Source organism: Cynara cardunculus, unplaced genomic scaffold (assembly GCF_001531365.2).
Source record: "Cynara cardunculus var. scolymus isolate 2C unplaced genomic scaffold, CcrdV1 Un_Scaffold_2439, whole genome shotgun sequence".
Classification (NCBI taxonomy): Eukaryota; Viridiplantae; Streptophyta; class Magnoliopsida; order Asterales; family Asteraceae; genus Cynara; species Cynara cardunculus.
The window spans coordinates 68,783-84,681 of NW_020201092.1; the positions used below are offsets into that span (position 1 = coordinate 68,783).

The 15,899-nt window shown below is 33.4% G+C and overlaps 1 non-coding gene across 1 annotated transcript; it reads right to left on the bottom strand.

Moving 5' to 3' along the window:
- Nucleotides 1–14,861: 14,861 nt before the first annotated feature.
- Nucleotides 14,862–14,968, bottom strand: LOC112503043. Its single transcript, XR_003067828.1, has one exon. It is a non-coding gene; the product is annotated as a small nucleolar RNA R71 (small nucleolar RNA).
- Nucleotides 14,969–15,899: the final 931 nt, after the last annotated feature.

Sequence of the window (15,899 nt, forward strand, 5' to 3'; positions counted from 1 at the left end):
TATAACAATAACACCTTTAAATTATCAAGATAGTTTTTACCATCTTTTCTTCAAAAACCAACCTCAAAACCCAACAGTTTATATAACAATATATATATATATATATAAAGGTTTTTAGTCATCAAAAACTCACAGTGTATAATCAACAGTATTTTTAAAACTCACCTTAATAATCACAGTTGCTGCAGTTTTGAAACACACAGCAAATCACAAGCTCTTCAAACAACTTTGAACAAAAGATTTGTTCAAGAATAATTCTCACCGCCACAACACACTTTTTCTCTTTCAACAGATTTTTCTTCAAATGAAATGATAAGATAGAATCTTATCTTTTTATTTCTTTAAATACTCTCACCATGGCGGTGGAGATTATTTTAATTATAAAACTCATAGGCGGTGGAAGCTTTAACCAATAAAAATAATCTTGGGTGGTGGGTTTTTCATTATAAAATTCATGGTTTCTTAACCATGAAGGTATAAGTTTTTGAATATAATAATGTTTCCACCAGAATAACTTATCACAAATATGCATCACCTCATGTATGCTTCACACCACATGCATACATGTATAAATCATATATGTCATGCCATCTTTTCACATATATGCATGCACAATATCATGTTCACATATATAGTTCATGCATTTCTACTTAGATATGCATATTTCACGTAATCCACATAATAAACATGTATAAATTACCTCAACCCAGGTTGTCTCAAACCTGGTTATAACATTCTTCCCCCCTTAAAAGAATTCCGTCCCAGAATTCACTCATTCAAATAACTACGGATATTGGGTTCTCATGTCAGATTCTAATTCTCAAGTTGCTTCTGAACCCTTATGAAAACGCCACTGCACTTTTATTAAACTGATCTCCTTGTTTCTCAATACTCTGGTCTTTCTATCAGTTACTGCCTCTGGTGTCTCGATAAAACTCAGCTTATTGTCAAGTTTAATCTCAGGAAGTGGTATTGCTAAACTTGAGTCTGCCAAACATTTGCGTAGNTCGTCTCAAAATAATATTCTCTATAGTTTTCAACCAACAATTTTATCATTAAAACCTTTCAAACTCAAGAACAATCTATCTTTCAAAGATTTCCAAAACTTCATATCCCTTTTTAAATCCTCAAAACAGGATATCATTTCCCAAACTGTTTTAAAGAAGCAATCTCTTCTTTATCTTTTCCAAAACAATTTTTAATACTCAAATATATAACAATAACACCTTTAAATTATCAAGATAGTTTTTACCATCTTTTCTTCAAAAACCAACCTCAAAACCCAACAGTTTATATAACAATATATATAAACCTCACCGCCACAACACTTTTTTTCTCTTTCAACAGATTTTTCTTCAAATGAAATGATAAGATAGAATCTTATCGTTTTATTTCTTTAAATACTCTCACCATGGCGGTAGAGATTATTTTAATTATAAAACTCATAGGCGGTGGAAGCAACCAATAGAAATAATCTTGGGTGGTGGGTTCATTATAAAATTCATGGTTTCTTAACCATGAAGGTATAAGTTTTTGAATATAATAATGTTTCCACCAGAATAACTTATCACAAATATGCACCACCTCATGTATGCTTCACACCACATGCATACATGTATAAATCATATATATCATGCCATCTTTTCACATATATGCATGCACAATATCATGTTCACATATATAGTTCATGCATTTCTACTTAGATATGCATATTTCACATAATCCACATAATAAACGTGTATAAATTACCTCAACCCAGGTTGTCTCAAACCTGGTTATAACAAAAACTAACATACATTTTTGTTGAGAGGTTTGAATCCCTGAATTTTAAGAAGGTTGGGATTTAGCAGTAACCAAAATACTATTGATTCATTTACCGTTTGATAATTGGTCATTATACACTTTGCCAATTCTGAAGTGTTAAGATGATTCAATCCAGAATCGCCTAATAAGCTTTATCGAGATAAGATACAATAAAATCAGAGAGTTGAACTGGAAAAAAAAGGTAGACATTAAAGACACTAGAATTTAGTGTAGGGAATAGAGATGGCCAAAAATGGGTCCCGGTCTCAAACAATTATTTCTGTAACCGGTTTCGGTCCCAGTCAAAAAAGGATGGCCCGGTTAAGGTGCTTTGTAACCGGTTATGAGAACTGGTCCCGGGCCGGCCCAAATCGGTCTTATGTATTTTTTTTCTTTTTAAATTCGAATTTTTACATAATTTCTTTTTGAACTTTTTAGAAGAATACAAAATATTATTTTAAAACACCTATTGGATCGATCAAATATATTTTATATTGTTTTGTAATTTATTTTCAATCAAATACACAAACTATAGTGAGAATTCTAAATGTTTTTTGCATTTGTCATTTGATATCTTTCTCCATACACTGTATGACTCACATACAGTGTATAGAGGGTATGAGACAAAAAAAATAGTCAAAATGAGAAAAAGAGGATCATATGGATGCTCGGCATCAATTATAAAAAAAAACTATCTTTTTTGAAAAATCGGGTATTACTTGGTATGTGTTTTGGGTTGCTTAACTCGTTCATTATTTGAGGATTTTTGCTTTTGGCTTTGACGGGTGATGGCTGAACCGAATGCCCGTCACTGTCAAAATGCATTTTGTTACTTTGTTTCAATCTATATCAGGTATTGTTCATGTTTGTAACACTCTCATTTTACCATAAGAAATGTTACATAATCTAAAATAAATTCTCTAGAAACACTCTAAAATAACGGCTAAATTAAACCTGTTTGCAACGGAGACTTATAAACGATAAACATGTAACTTAATGCTAACCCGTCCCATATCGAATTTCATTACAAATCTATCTATCATTGATGTCTGAACATGAGTATTAAACTTAAATAGGCTAGGAAAGTCTCCATGTGTGTTGTTTGTCTTTGTTCAACCTAAAACCTTATGCATCTGAGATGCATATTATAGTTAGCTTATAAAGTTTAGTGAGTTCATGGTTTGCATGAATAAAAGATCATACATATCAACATGTAAGTTCTATACCAAACTGTATGCATTTTCTGAAAAACATGCGACACTAAAAGAAAAGAGATCTCATAAACTGTCTGATTGGGTATGGGACATTTTTTCACTGACATACCCTTGGTTGTTCGACCTACACATGTCTAGATACCCATTACAGGATCGTGCCACTTGTCGTGTGACTTATTGGTCAAATGTCACTCATTAAAACTAATAAAAACATTCATATGAATTAGCATGTTAGAGTTATTTGAAAACAAAATAAACACATAGCATGCAATTGATCATAAATAACATGCATATAAAATATATTGTATTCTGTATGTAAACTGAAACATGATGCATACGTACACATCACCATACAAATCATGTAATGCTCAAAATAAATTTGTACGTAGGTATACGTCTTATTGTAATTTTGTAAGTCTCATGAAGACTCACATGTCCGTGTAAATCTATTACTGATAGTTCTTGACCAAAGACCTACAGATTTAATACAACAATCTTCAATTAATGAATTAATTTCCCCAAAAGTCAATAACTGTCAACTATAGTCAAACTCAACCCGACAGAAAGTCAAACTTCAAAATTGAGTCTCTTAAATATCTTCACTTCATCTCATTGTTAAAAATACTTGTGAGTCAAATAAAGTAAAACCCTCAATCAACCTCGACTAACTTTAGTCAAACCTCAAGTTTAGAACTTGATTACATCCCAACATCAAATTTATTCATTGATTACTAGAAGGGTACTCGCGTAATGCAGCGAGATACATTTTGATTTTAATATTTCATTTTATTCGTTATCTCAGTCAATGTTATAGTATGGTTTTATGTGATTTTGAAAAAGCGATGATGTTTTTATTTTAGAATAAAATATAAATTTGAAAATATTATAAAAAATTGACAAAAATATATCGATATTAATATCAAATTAACTATTTAAAATTTCTATTTTTTGTGTAATTTTTTAATTATAATTTAATTTAGGTTCAATAATGAAGTAATTTATATTTGGTTTAATAATATAATTTTCTTATAAAGATAATATGTAGCATCGGTTACGTTAATTCTTAATAAAAAGAAACTATTTATCCAAAAGATTTTCCATAAAACAATCTCCAAGCAAATACGAGATATATGTTATAGATTTCCACCAAAAATAAAATAACGAAGCCTGCAATTGACGATTTTCGGTACTATAAGTCGGGTCCAAAAATACAAATATATCTACCCAAAAATATTATATACCTAGATACAACTCAAAACGATATATGCACAACAAGTACCAAAAATATATCCAGGATCTGGAATCCTACAAGCAGATCTAAACTGCTTTATCTTTCCCTTGGACAGCTACCGACCTTCCTGAAAAGAAAATTTATTCTAAAAAAAATAAGCGACAAGGCTTAGTGAGATTATACCAAAGCTTATAATTATATATTTTATAACAAAAATACAAATATTAGACGAAACAAAACAGAAAGAATCGCTTATTTGTGAATTAGACTGTTAACTCAAAAATCTGCCAGAATTTCGCCCAGAGCGCAGTACAACCAGAGGCTCTGGTCGTCCAGAGGGCCTCTGGTCCCGAAGGACTTAGAGTCCAGAGCTCTGGTCTATACAACCAGAGGCTCTGGTCTTGAAGGACTTCCATACTTGGTCATTTAATCACAACAGAAAACTTTGGATCTTTCATCCTTAACATACAGTGCTTAATAAGACTTTTAGAATAATTAAGATCAATTACAGCACCAAAAACATATCAAATATCAAAGGCATCACTACCAAAATAGAGTATACATGTGCACCACACCCCTCTTCRTCTATAGGGCCCGTGCAAAGTATTCACACCCGGCTCCCWAYCAATCGGGATACGTGAATACAACAATCGGTATGCCACACCCAACCTCCCTCTCCTTGGGATACGTGGACATACACCATGCTACGACATGTCACACGAAGTAATACCTGTAGATCATGGTTTATCAAAAGGCCAAATAAACAGTCTCGGATCCGGACTCAACCACAACGTAAAAGGATTAAGAAATACCAAAACAAAGTTAGGGAAAATTCACCTTACAAAATAACGCATGCAAAATCAGCAAACTTTTCAGTAAGAATTCATATACGTATATTATATATAAGTATAAGTTCAGTATAAACTCACAGTGCTTTATTATAAACAACCGAACGCGGTAACATCCAATTCCAACCAACAATAGCATTAAACCTTCAGAGGCTCTAAATAGCCTTAAAACAGCCCTGGAGCAAACATTTCAAGTATCAATAACCAACTATATCCCAACCTCAAGTTATACACTTTAGATCTTGATTATCCTATTTACACTTTCTTGTACAGCCCTCTGTTCAACCCCTGTTTTACCACACATAGACTCATATTTAGCCATTGAAAATACTAAATAAAGTATCCTCTTAAAGCTTTCTAATGAAACTGACCTCAAATTTTTAAGATTTTTCTGTGATTTGTTATGAATTTTTAACACAACAGCATCAAAGCTGTCAAAATCCAGCTTTATAACTCACTGCATGTTGCAGATTTTACCCAATTTAGCTTCAAATTCACACATTAATCAACATTATCTTTTATAATCTTTCAAATGCAGAACCTAGCCTCTAAATTAACACTTCTACTTGAAATAAACTTGTAATTAGAAGCATACATTTGATGATTAACACATAATCCTCAAGAATCTAACATTGATCATCAAGGATTGAAAGATTAATCTTAAGTGTGTGTAAATCGCACCTTGAGTGTGTGAGAGTTCTAGAGGTGAGAAAATATGACTGATTTAGAGAGCTAGGCACGGTTTTGACCTATTTTGGTCAATAGTCCACCTAGTTTGCCATAGTTGATAGATTTAGTCCCTCATGCGTAACTTGGTCGTTTCAACTCTGTTTCGCACGAAACTTTCCAGATCTCCTAATTGATATATAAGAAGCTTAAATATAAAATTCCAGCCTCTAACTTGATCCAGAAGTCCATATTTCAATCTAACTTAAGTAAGTACTAATCCCTAAAATACTATACTAACTTAATTAATCATGCTTAGCAACTTAAATGGACTTTTAAAAAGTTGGATGTTACATAATAACTAAGTATTCTCTTAAAATGTGATATTTATCCGCAGTTAGTTACACGAATCCAAACATGAAGCTTTAATAAGTTGTACTTATGCATAATTTACTTGTAATCTTGAATTTTAAGTAATATGTATCAATAAACAGGACTTTATGCATAAAAAATGGTTTTTAAAGGTTTTTGTCAAATGATTTATAATATAGTATAGATTATACAAAATTATCTATTCCGAAATGAAGTGCTAAAATCCCAACACAATACTCGTTAGGAATAAATAACCATATAGTTTATTTGCTCTGAATTAGTGTCGCAAGTAATTAATAAGCTAAAATACGACACTTTAATCTAATTAATAAATCATTTACATAAACATTATGATTGGTTAAAATACCTAATTACGAAAAATACTTAATCAACAAGGAAAAGTCCAAAAAAAATTCCAATAAGCTTTCTCTAGTCCTTAAAACTATTTTTCTAAATGAAAAAACCATCAAAACTTTCTGATTTTAATTGATAAAGTCCTTGAACTATTTTTTTGAATGAAAAAACCATTAAACTTTTACACGTTGAATGATTAAGACCATTGTTTTTTTTTGGGGTAAATGTAACTTTTTTGGGTTTAAAAAGTGTAGGTAACCAATTTCTATAAGTGCGATGGTTTATTTATTTAAAAAAATTCAAATAGTTAAGGGACTTAATAATTCAAAATGAGATAGTTCGTTAATCCACATTTGTTAATCCGTATTTATACAATATACAATATTTAGATCTCGTTAATCCACATTTATTAATCCGCATTTATAGTATCGGGTCAGCTTGCAATGTGGTTTATTGTTATTAGTTTTGGATAATAAATCACTTGAGAGTACGATATCGAAACTGCGACCGACTCTACATGGAGAACATACGATGATTAGGTAGCGATGGAGGGCGAGGGAAAGTGATGTTGTTGAATACAAGGGGTTTGAATGACATAAGGTTTTGGAACGATAAAACTGATTTAGATTTTTTTTTTACTTAAAAACCTTCGTTGCCATTTATATATATCTTTTTTGAGTTAAAAAGATGTAGGTAACCAATTTCTAAAAAAATTAAAGTTTTATTTAATCATTTCAAAATAAGAAAGTTTAATGGTTATTCATTCAAAACAATTTTTAATGATTTAATCAAAAATGAATAAGTTCGTTGACTTATTATAAGCTTTTAGCAAAATGATAACATGTTTTTCTTGTTTGTCGACGATGATTTACTCTTAATTTTTTTAAATAAAAAAATCAATAATCTTACTTATTTTAAATGATTTAATCCCTAAATCATTTTTTTTAACTAGAAGCTTACTCGTGCAATACAACGATACATATCTCAATTTTAATGCTTCGTTTTATAATACAGTTTTAAGAAAACGATAATGTTTTTATATTTGAATAAAATATAAATTTTAAGGCCCATAATTTTTTTTATCGATATTAGAATCAAACTAACAATTTAACAATTATCGTTTTTTTATATTTTTAGTTCAACTTTTTAGTATTATTTAATTTGAAGTTTAACAACGAAGTAATTTATTTTAGGTCTAATAATATAATATTTTTTATAAAGATAATTTTTAGTTCAATCTTYTTATTATAATTTAGTTTAGRTTTAATAAYGAATTAATTTATTTTAGGTTTAATAATATAATATTTTTTATAAAGATAATTTTTAGGTATTATGTTAGAACATAATGTTTATCTTGATTATATTATATATTTTTTATATTTAAAATGAGATGTTTATCTTGTATTTGATTATATTTATCTACAGTTAATTACACGAATTCAAATATGAAACTTTAATAAGTTGTATTTAAGCACAATCTACTTGTAATTTTTAATTTTTAGTAATATGTATCAATAAGCAGTACTTTATGCATAAAAATGGATCTTTAAGAGTTTTTATCAAATATTTTATAAGATAGTATAGATAGGTAAATTATTAAACCTTTTTCATTTTGAAGTACTGAGTCCCTAAACCTTTTTTCGAATAAATAAATCATCAAATTTTAAAAACTGGTTACTGACATTATTTTTACTCAAAAAATACTTAAAACCGGCTAGGAAGATTTTAACATATAAGAAAATTTTAAATCAGATTTACCATTCCCAAATTACGCCATTCAAATCCCTCGTGATCTCATCGCCGTCTGCTCTCCATCACCGCCCCATTAGTGTTGTTGACTCCTACCCTCGATCTCACTTTTTGATTGTTTTTTGTTTTTCGATTCTCCATCTTTTTTATATACTTATATGTGCTCTATTAAATTGTTGTAAAAGAGAATCAAAAGAAAACAACAAATTAAGAAAAAAAGATCGATGGCAGAGACCAACAATGGCAATGGACGGTGTAGAGAACAAACAACGATGGGACGACGAGGAGTGGCGAGGGGGAGTGATGTCGTTGTGTACGAAGGGCTTGAATGACGTAGGATTGAGAACGGTAAAACTGATTTATGTTTTTTTTACTTTAAAACATTGCTAGTCGATTACATGTAATTTTTTGGGTTAAAAGGATACCAGTGATCGATTTTTAAAAGTTCGACGATTTTTATTTAAAAAATGTTCAATAACTTAACCATTTAAAATGAGAAAGTCTAATGTTTTTTTCCTTTGTTCTTTCCGTTAGGAGTTGGTTTTCTTTGTGTTTATCTTGAAAATAAACAAAAATTGTTCTTCCACGAGGAATCTGCCTCATGTTACTCGTGGGAATGTAGATTATTAAAGGTGAAAGTGTAGTATGCCCAAATTTTCAATTTTTCGTTTTAACGCGTATCTTACATCCTAAACCCCGAAGCGAAACAAAATCCTCCTCCTCCTCACTCCCCCATTCATGTCTGCTCCCATCAATCTTTTTAATCGAAGCAGGCATCTGTTACGTTTTCTACTCAAGTCCAATGCAGATTATGACTCCTCATTTCAATTGTTTTGTGGATCAATATTGATATTGTTCATTAGTTTCAATATTTGGTGAAACCGAAACTTTGTGATTAAAATGAGAAATTCATAATGAAAATTGTGGTAGAAATAATATTTGTTATATTTGTAGGAATTATTATATATATATATATATATATATATATATATGTGTGTGTGTGTGTGTGTGTGTGTGTGTGCGCGCGTAGAGAGCTCTAATGAGACAGACATATTTCTTAATGGAAGTCTTGAATTATAAAGTTAGTCTGGTATTTTGTGACTTATATTGGTAAAATCATTTATCTGGTGGGAGTACTTTGTTTCTGATGATGATGGGACATTTGAAGAAACTGAGGAAGAACACTAGGATTTGATTAGATGCCTAATGAGATGTGGGTAATTGTAACTAGGAACTTTAGAACATCTTTGAGTACCTTTTTGTTGGGCAACATGTACAACAACAAACTGAGTTATGGGAGCTCATTTGTTGTATGACAAGTGTGGCAGTGTTTTTAACTTATAAACAAGAGAGAGAGAGAGAGAGAGACGTTATTACTTGTCTTTCCTTACTCATCATTTATTGGTCTATGAATTTCTCATCAATTATAATGCTAATAAAAGAGAAGGCCTTCTCTCCCAAAGTAAATTTTCTCCCTTCCTTCTAGTAGAACATTCTTTCTTTCTTATATAAGCCATGATAAATAGTTAAATGGCACACCATTACCTTCTTGACAAGGCATTTGCATTGAAGGGTGTTTAAATCAAGCTGCCATATATACAAATATATACCCATGAGAAGTATTTTTGGATGTATTGTAAAATTTTGTTTTGGTTATTCGTGTCTATAAGTTATACATGTCAGATCTATGTTACGAGAAACTAATCTATGAATCATAACTTAGGAAGGTGCTTTTGAATATGTGAAGTCATATTTTTCATGTTTTTATATGCAAATGGAAGTAATTAGTAATAACCATGTTTAGTCTCTAATATTAATACTTTATCGTGGCATGGTTGGAGTAAGAGCCTCTGGTCCTAATACTTTGTTTTTGTTTGATGTTTTGGTACTTTTTGTTTGGACTTGCTGCCGTTGGTTGGCTTAAACCTTTTTTAGCTCAACATGTCCTTACTGTTGTCACTATTTACTGTTCTTGTTGCCTGCTCGCGCACACTTTCTAGTATTTTTTTTATATGTCTCATGCTCTCCAAGATTAATACTTTCGTATTGCTTATTTTTGAGTGGATATATCAGATTGGTTTAGTTTGATTTGGCTTCAGTATTAATGTTTTCATATTTCACTAATATTCTACAAAATTTAACACTTCCTACTGAAAGGAGCTTGAGAATTGAACTCTTGGTTGTTGATAACCAAACATGCATATAAACTAGTAAGAGTTTTATGTGCCATCTAGAATGTTATTACCTTATTTTGGTCTGTTTAGGACATAGTCGATCCTCTGTTAAGTATTCATAATTCTCATGGAATTCCTTCATTTTCCTTTATTTTCAATATTCTACAGATATATCTAAATTGCATGGTCACTGGTGAGAGCATCCACGTTTGACCTTTGCTTTATATGTAGTAGCTCAAGTCTTGTTCATCTGGCTTCGATTTATATGCATCCTGTCTTAATACCTATATGTGGGAAAGAATTTGGCAGTCGCAATTGCAGTATGGCTTTTCTTTCATATGTATTCTGTAAAGGGCCCTTGAATGTTCATCTAGGATATCTCTGCAGTCGTGCAAACCCCAGATGGTTGTGTTGCGAAGAATCTTCTTATGACATTTTGCTTAAAGAGATTGAAAGTTGTTAAAAGAATCATCAAGTGGATGAAGCATGGGAAGCTTACATAGATTTTAACAGACTTTATGGTTTACTAGATGACCATTTATTGAGAAGGTTTATAACATAATTGTCCTACTCACCTGAAGCCAAATACCTTCAGAGATCATGCTGACAATGGTTTTACCTTTGTCTTTGCATTTTGAACTATGATAAGTTCCTTCAAGAAGAGTTTCAGTAGAAATGTCCTGAGAGGAAGAAGTGTCAGGAATAAAAGAGACAAAAGTATCAAACTTAAGCATTAACTTGTCACTAACACAATCTTCCTGATCATGGGAATATTGTATACCACTCTTTATCTTGGCATGGATCTGAGCTTTAATGATTTCAGTGGCCTTGAGAGAGGCTTTACATCATCCTTCAATGATAGCCTTTTTAGCCTTGAGTTCAGCAATTGCTTGCTCATGCTCAGTGATAGCCTGCTCACATTCGATGTTGATAGTTTGGTTTACAATGACCTGATCCCTAAGATTTTCTCCAATCTTAGTCAGCTCTTTGATATTAGAATGACATCTCTCTGATTGTTCTTATAAATCAAGATTAAGCTTTTCAGCTTTGGATTTGCCATTCAGAGCATTCTAAAGGTCAACAGTCAATGTATCTAGTGTGGATAGGCTATCATAGGTAGAAGAAGAAGAAAGGTCATTCAAATTACATACCTGAGTAGAGGTTGATGGAGAGGGATCACTGGAGGATGATGTCTCAAATGGTTCATCCTTGAAATCTACCATAAGACAGAGATAGGTCATGTCTTCCTTATCCGATGATGATTCTTCAGATGAATCAGCCTAGACATGTTCTTCAGCGACAAGACCTTTTCCTTTGCGCTAGAGATTCTTCATCTCCTTGTACTTCTTCTTCAGTTTCAGATATTTATCATCTTTAGGTCTGAAGAAGGATAAGAGGTTTGAAGATAGCTTCACAACTTTCTTTGACCTCCATTCACTAGCAAAGTGTCCTCTGCGTTGACAGTTAAAGTAGTTCGCTGAGGCCTTGTCAATAGAATTTGACGTTGGCTTGTCAGATATGGTCAGGGAAGGAGATCTGCGGAAATTGGTTTTTCTAGAAAACCGTCTGAAAGAGTTAGTAAAGGAGGGCCAGGGACTTATTAAACTCTGATAAATCAGCGTCTGTCAAGTCCTTAGAGTTAGAAGGATCTAACTCAGTGATAGAAATAGAAGGGTCCGCTGAAGGGCTATCAGAGATCAAAGCTAAAGGATATATTTTCATTTATTTGGAGTCTTTTAGAAGATCCTTCTTCAGTTGACAGAATTGCTCAAGATTAAGCAATATCCCATAAAGAGAATTGAGGGAAAGGCAGGACATGTCCAAAGACATCTTGAGACACAAGGTATAATTATCCCATGATTATGGCAAACACTTAAGGAACTTTGTCAGGGTCTCTGAGTTTAAGTTTATCTTCCTCGATTCTTGTACTTTAGAAGTACCTTCCTATAGAACCTAAAGAGTTCCCCCACATGGTTTTCGAGGTTTTAAGCTTCATCACGAAGTGATAAACCTCGTTAGCAAGAGACATGGTGTAACGCCCCCAAACCATACATTGCATATAACATATATATCATACATAGAAAACATGTTATCTCCCACATAGGTCCATAATACAAAAGTCTATACATTACATAGACCAAAAAAAAATTCCAAAAGTACATGATCTTGTATCCTAACATCCAAGCTTCAATATATAGCAAAGCAAATAGGGAAGTAATTCACATAATGCTCTATCCCTTATTATCATTACCTGCACACATATTTTTGAAAACACAAAAATGAGGGTTAGACATGAATGTCTAGTGAGGTTCCCTTTTTATGTAATGTAGGGTGAAGATCACCAAAACATATATTTCTGATAAGCATGGTTTATTACATGCTTAAAGTACCTATTTCTTATGCTTATTAAGTTGATTTTCATTGTTTACCCCAACCTTGAGTCATTTTTACTTCTTTATTTTCCATTTGTTGTGTTTGGAGCTATTTGTGATGATGAATCTGTTTTTACAACAAGTTGGAGTAGATAACATTTTTTGACTCAGTACACTGCACTGTGATGCTGCAGCATTCCAACAGCATCGCCCGGCTGTATTTTGGCTTTTTGTAGGAGGTGCTTATTGATTAAGCCGTGTCTTGGAGGGAGGTCTGAGTAAATGAAGCTCTCATTTTTGGACTATTTGCAGCTGGTGAAAAGAAATGGAGAAGACCCATGGATGACTAGTTTTGATGGAGTTGAAATCTCCTTTTTGTTATTTACATTCATGTATTTATTTTACGTCATTTATTTATGTTATTTACTTTCCGTAATGAGTAGCTAATTTTATTAGTTCGGGTGTAGGGTAAAGGGTGAAATGTTAAACCGAATGAAAGTGGACATTGTTTCGCAATAACAATGTTCCACTATTTCATTCAAGTTTTTATAAAAACCAAGCACACTTCTTGACGGGTTGATCACTTGAAAGTGTTAATGTGCGATGGACTTAGAGATAAGCCATCAATAAGCACGTCAACTTGGATGACATAAGAGGTAGACTTGAGAAAGTTGCCGACAAGGAGACTTGTCATTTATATTTTTCAAAACGTAACTCCCGACGGGTTAGTCACTTGTTAAAAGTGTCAAAGTGTGATAGATTCAGAGATGAACTATCAAGAACTCACCAACTTGAATGATATGGGAATCGGCTCGAAAGAGTGATTTTTAGCAAAGAGATTTGTTTAACCATATATCTTGAAGACACTATTTTGTCACTATCCCTGGTCCAAACACCTCATAGAGATATGGGTGCTAAGCTATAATATAGTGCAAAAGTAAAGTCCGAGAGGAATACCTTCAAGATAGATGGTGGGACCAGTTCTTTCTGAACTTTGTCTTCTGGATCTCGTGTTTACGTTTCACCCCTAAATCTTACACCCGTGCTACCTTTATTATTCTGTTTATTATTCTGCTTTATATTACATGTGTTAACTTGAACTCAACTAAAGTCTTCGTTTTCGCCATCTGAAATCATCTCTTTTATTGGACTTTAATTCAACTTTGACTACAGTCCCTGTGGTCGATAATCCGGTACTTGTACCACTTATTACTTGAAAAGACGACCTTGGGCTATTTTGTATACTTGCTTTGTGGTCCAATTTCTTTTGTCTGAAGGTGTGAAATATAACCGACCAAGTTTTTGGTGCCGCTGCCGGGGACTGGCAAGTTTAAAGTTTTCTTTTGAGAAAAGTAAAAGTTTTGATTTTTCTTGTACCTGTTTTTGAAAAGTGGTGTGTGCCAAGAACACATCGCGGGGAATTTTTTGAATTTGATCCAGACATTGAGAGAACATTTCACCATAGAAGGAGGGCTCAGAGAGCATTTCAGGCTCTACTCCCTCCCAATATGGAGTTACCTGCTCCCAAAAATCCGGAAGCACCACGTTTAGAAAACCAACCGCCAATTTTTGGGCAAATACCACCTTTTCTGAATTTTCATCAAGGAAACCCACATAATGAGAATGAGAATAATTTGGACACTAAGTCAGACCCTACTGAGCAACAAAGGGCGCAAACACCAAATATCATTAATCTGGCAAATTCAAAAAATGGACGGATCATGGACTATGCTATCCCAGACTTTGAGCAATTAAATTCTGGGATAGTTAGACCACACATGACCGCTCTCCATTTCGAGCTAAAACCGATAATGTTTCATATGTTACAGACTAAKGGTCAATTTGCTGGACTGCCCTCAGAAGACCCCCATTCTCATCTAAAGTCATTTATGGAAATCACAGATGCCTTTCTGATCCCAGGAGTGTCAAATGACGCTCTCAGACTTACCTTATTTCCATTTTTATTACGGGATCGGGTAAAAGCGTGGTTTAACTCTTTAACACCAGGATCTGTGCCGTCATGGGGTACCATGGCGGAGAAATTTTTGCGAAAATATTTCCCACCGACAAGGAACGCCAAATCCAGAAATGAAATCTGTCTTTTTAAACAACTGGATGATGAAGCTGTTCCTGACGCGTGGGAAAGGTTTAAAGAGTTGTTGAGGAAATGCCCACTCCATGGCATTCCGTATTGTATTCAACTCGAGACGTTTTACAATGGGTTAAGTCCCATGGCAAAACAAATGCTCGACGCGACTGCAGGCAGAACCTTTACAACCAGTACCTACAATGAGGGATACGAGATCCTAGAAAAGATATCAGCAAACAATGGGCATTGGGCTGACCCACGTGCCCAGACACAGAAAAAGACTACTGGAATACATGAGGTGGATGCATACACTGCATTAACAGCTCAGCTTACCTCCATGACCAATTTATTGAAAAATTTAACTACCGGTCAGGGAGTACARCAAGCTGCTAACACATCTGTTCCAACAGTCCTATCGGTGCAATGTGTGTGCTGTGGTGGGGATCATTCATATGAACATTGTTCTCACAATTCTGAATCTGTAAATTATGTTCAAAACAGATCTAATCCCTACTCTAATTCATACAATGCCAGTTGGAGACAGCACCCGAACTTTTCTTGGACCAGTCCYAGCCTTAATCCACCAGTCCATAAGCAACAAGGAACTTCTAATTTCCAACCACATCATCATGCAAATAGTTCCAACTCTCAGAACCACCAGCAAAGTTTTCAAAACTCTCAGCCACATTTTCAGAACAAACCTCCTCCACAGGCAGAATCATCATCTTCTTTGGAAGCTATGATTAAAGGGCTTTTAGCACAGGCTCACTTGATTAATCAACAGAGTGCTGCCATCAGGAATTTAGAGACTCAAGTTAGTCAACTTGCACTTAACCAGAATAGTCGAGCCCATGGAACCTTGCCCAGTAATACAGAAGTCCCTAGAGACCTAGGAAAGGAGCATGTGAATGTAGTAACTCTTAGGAGTGGAAAGGAGTTGACAGAGAAAGTGCAGAAAGATAATACACCAAGAATGTCAGAACCTAGTGATCTAGTGTCGGTCCCTCTCAAAGAAGGACCGGTCCCA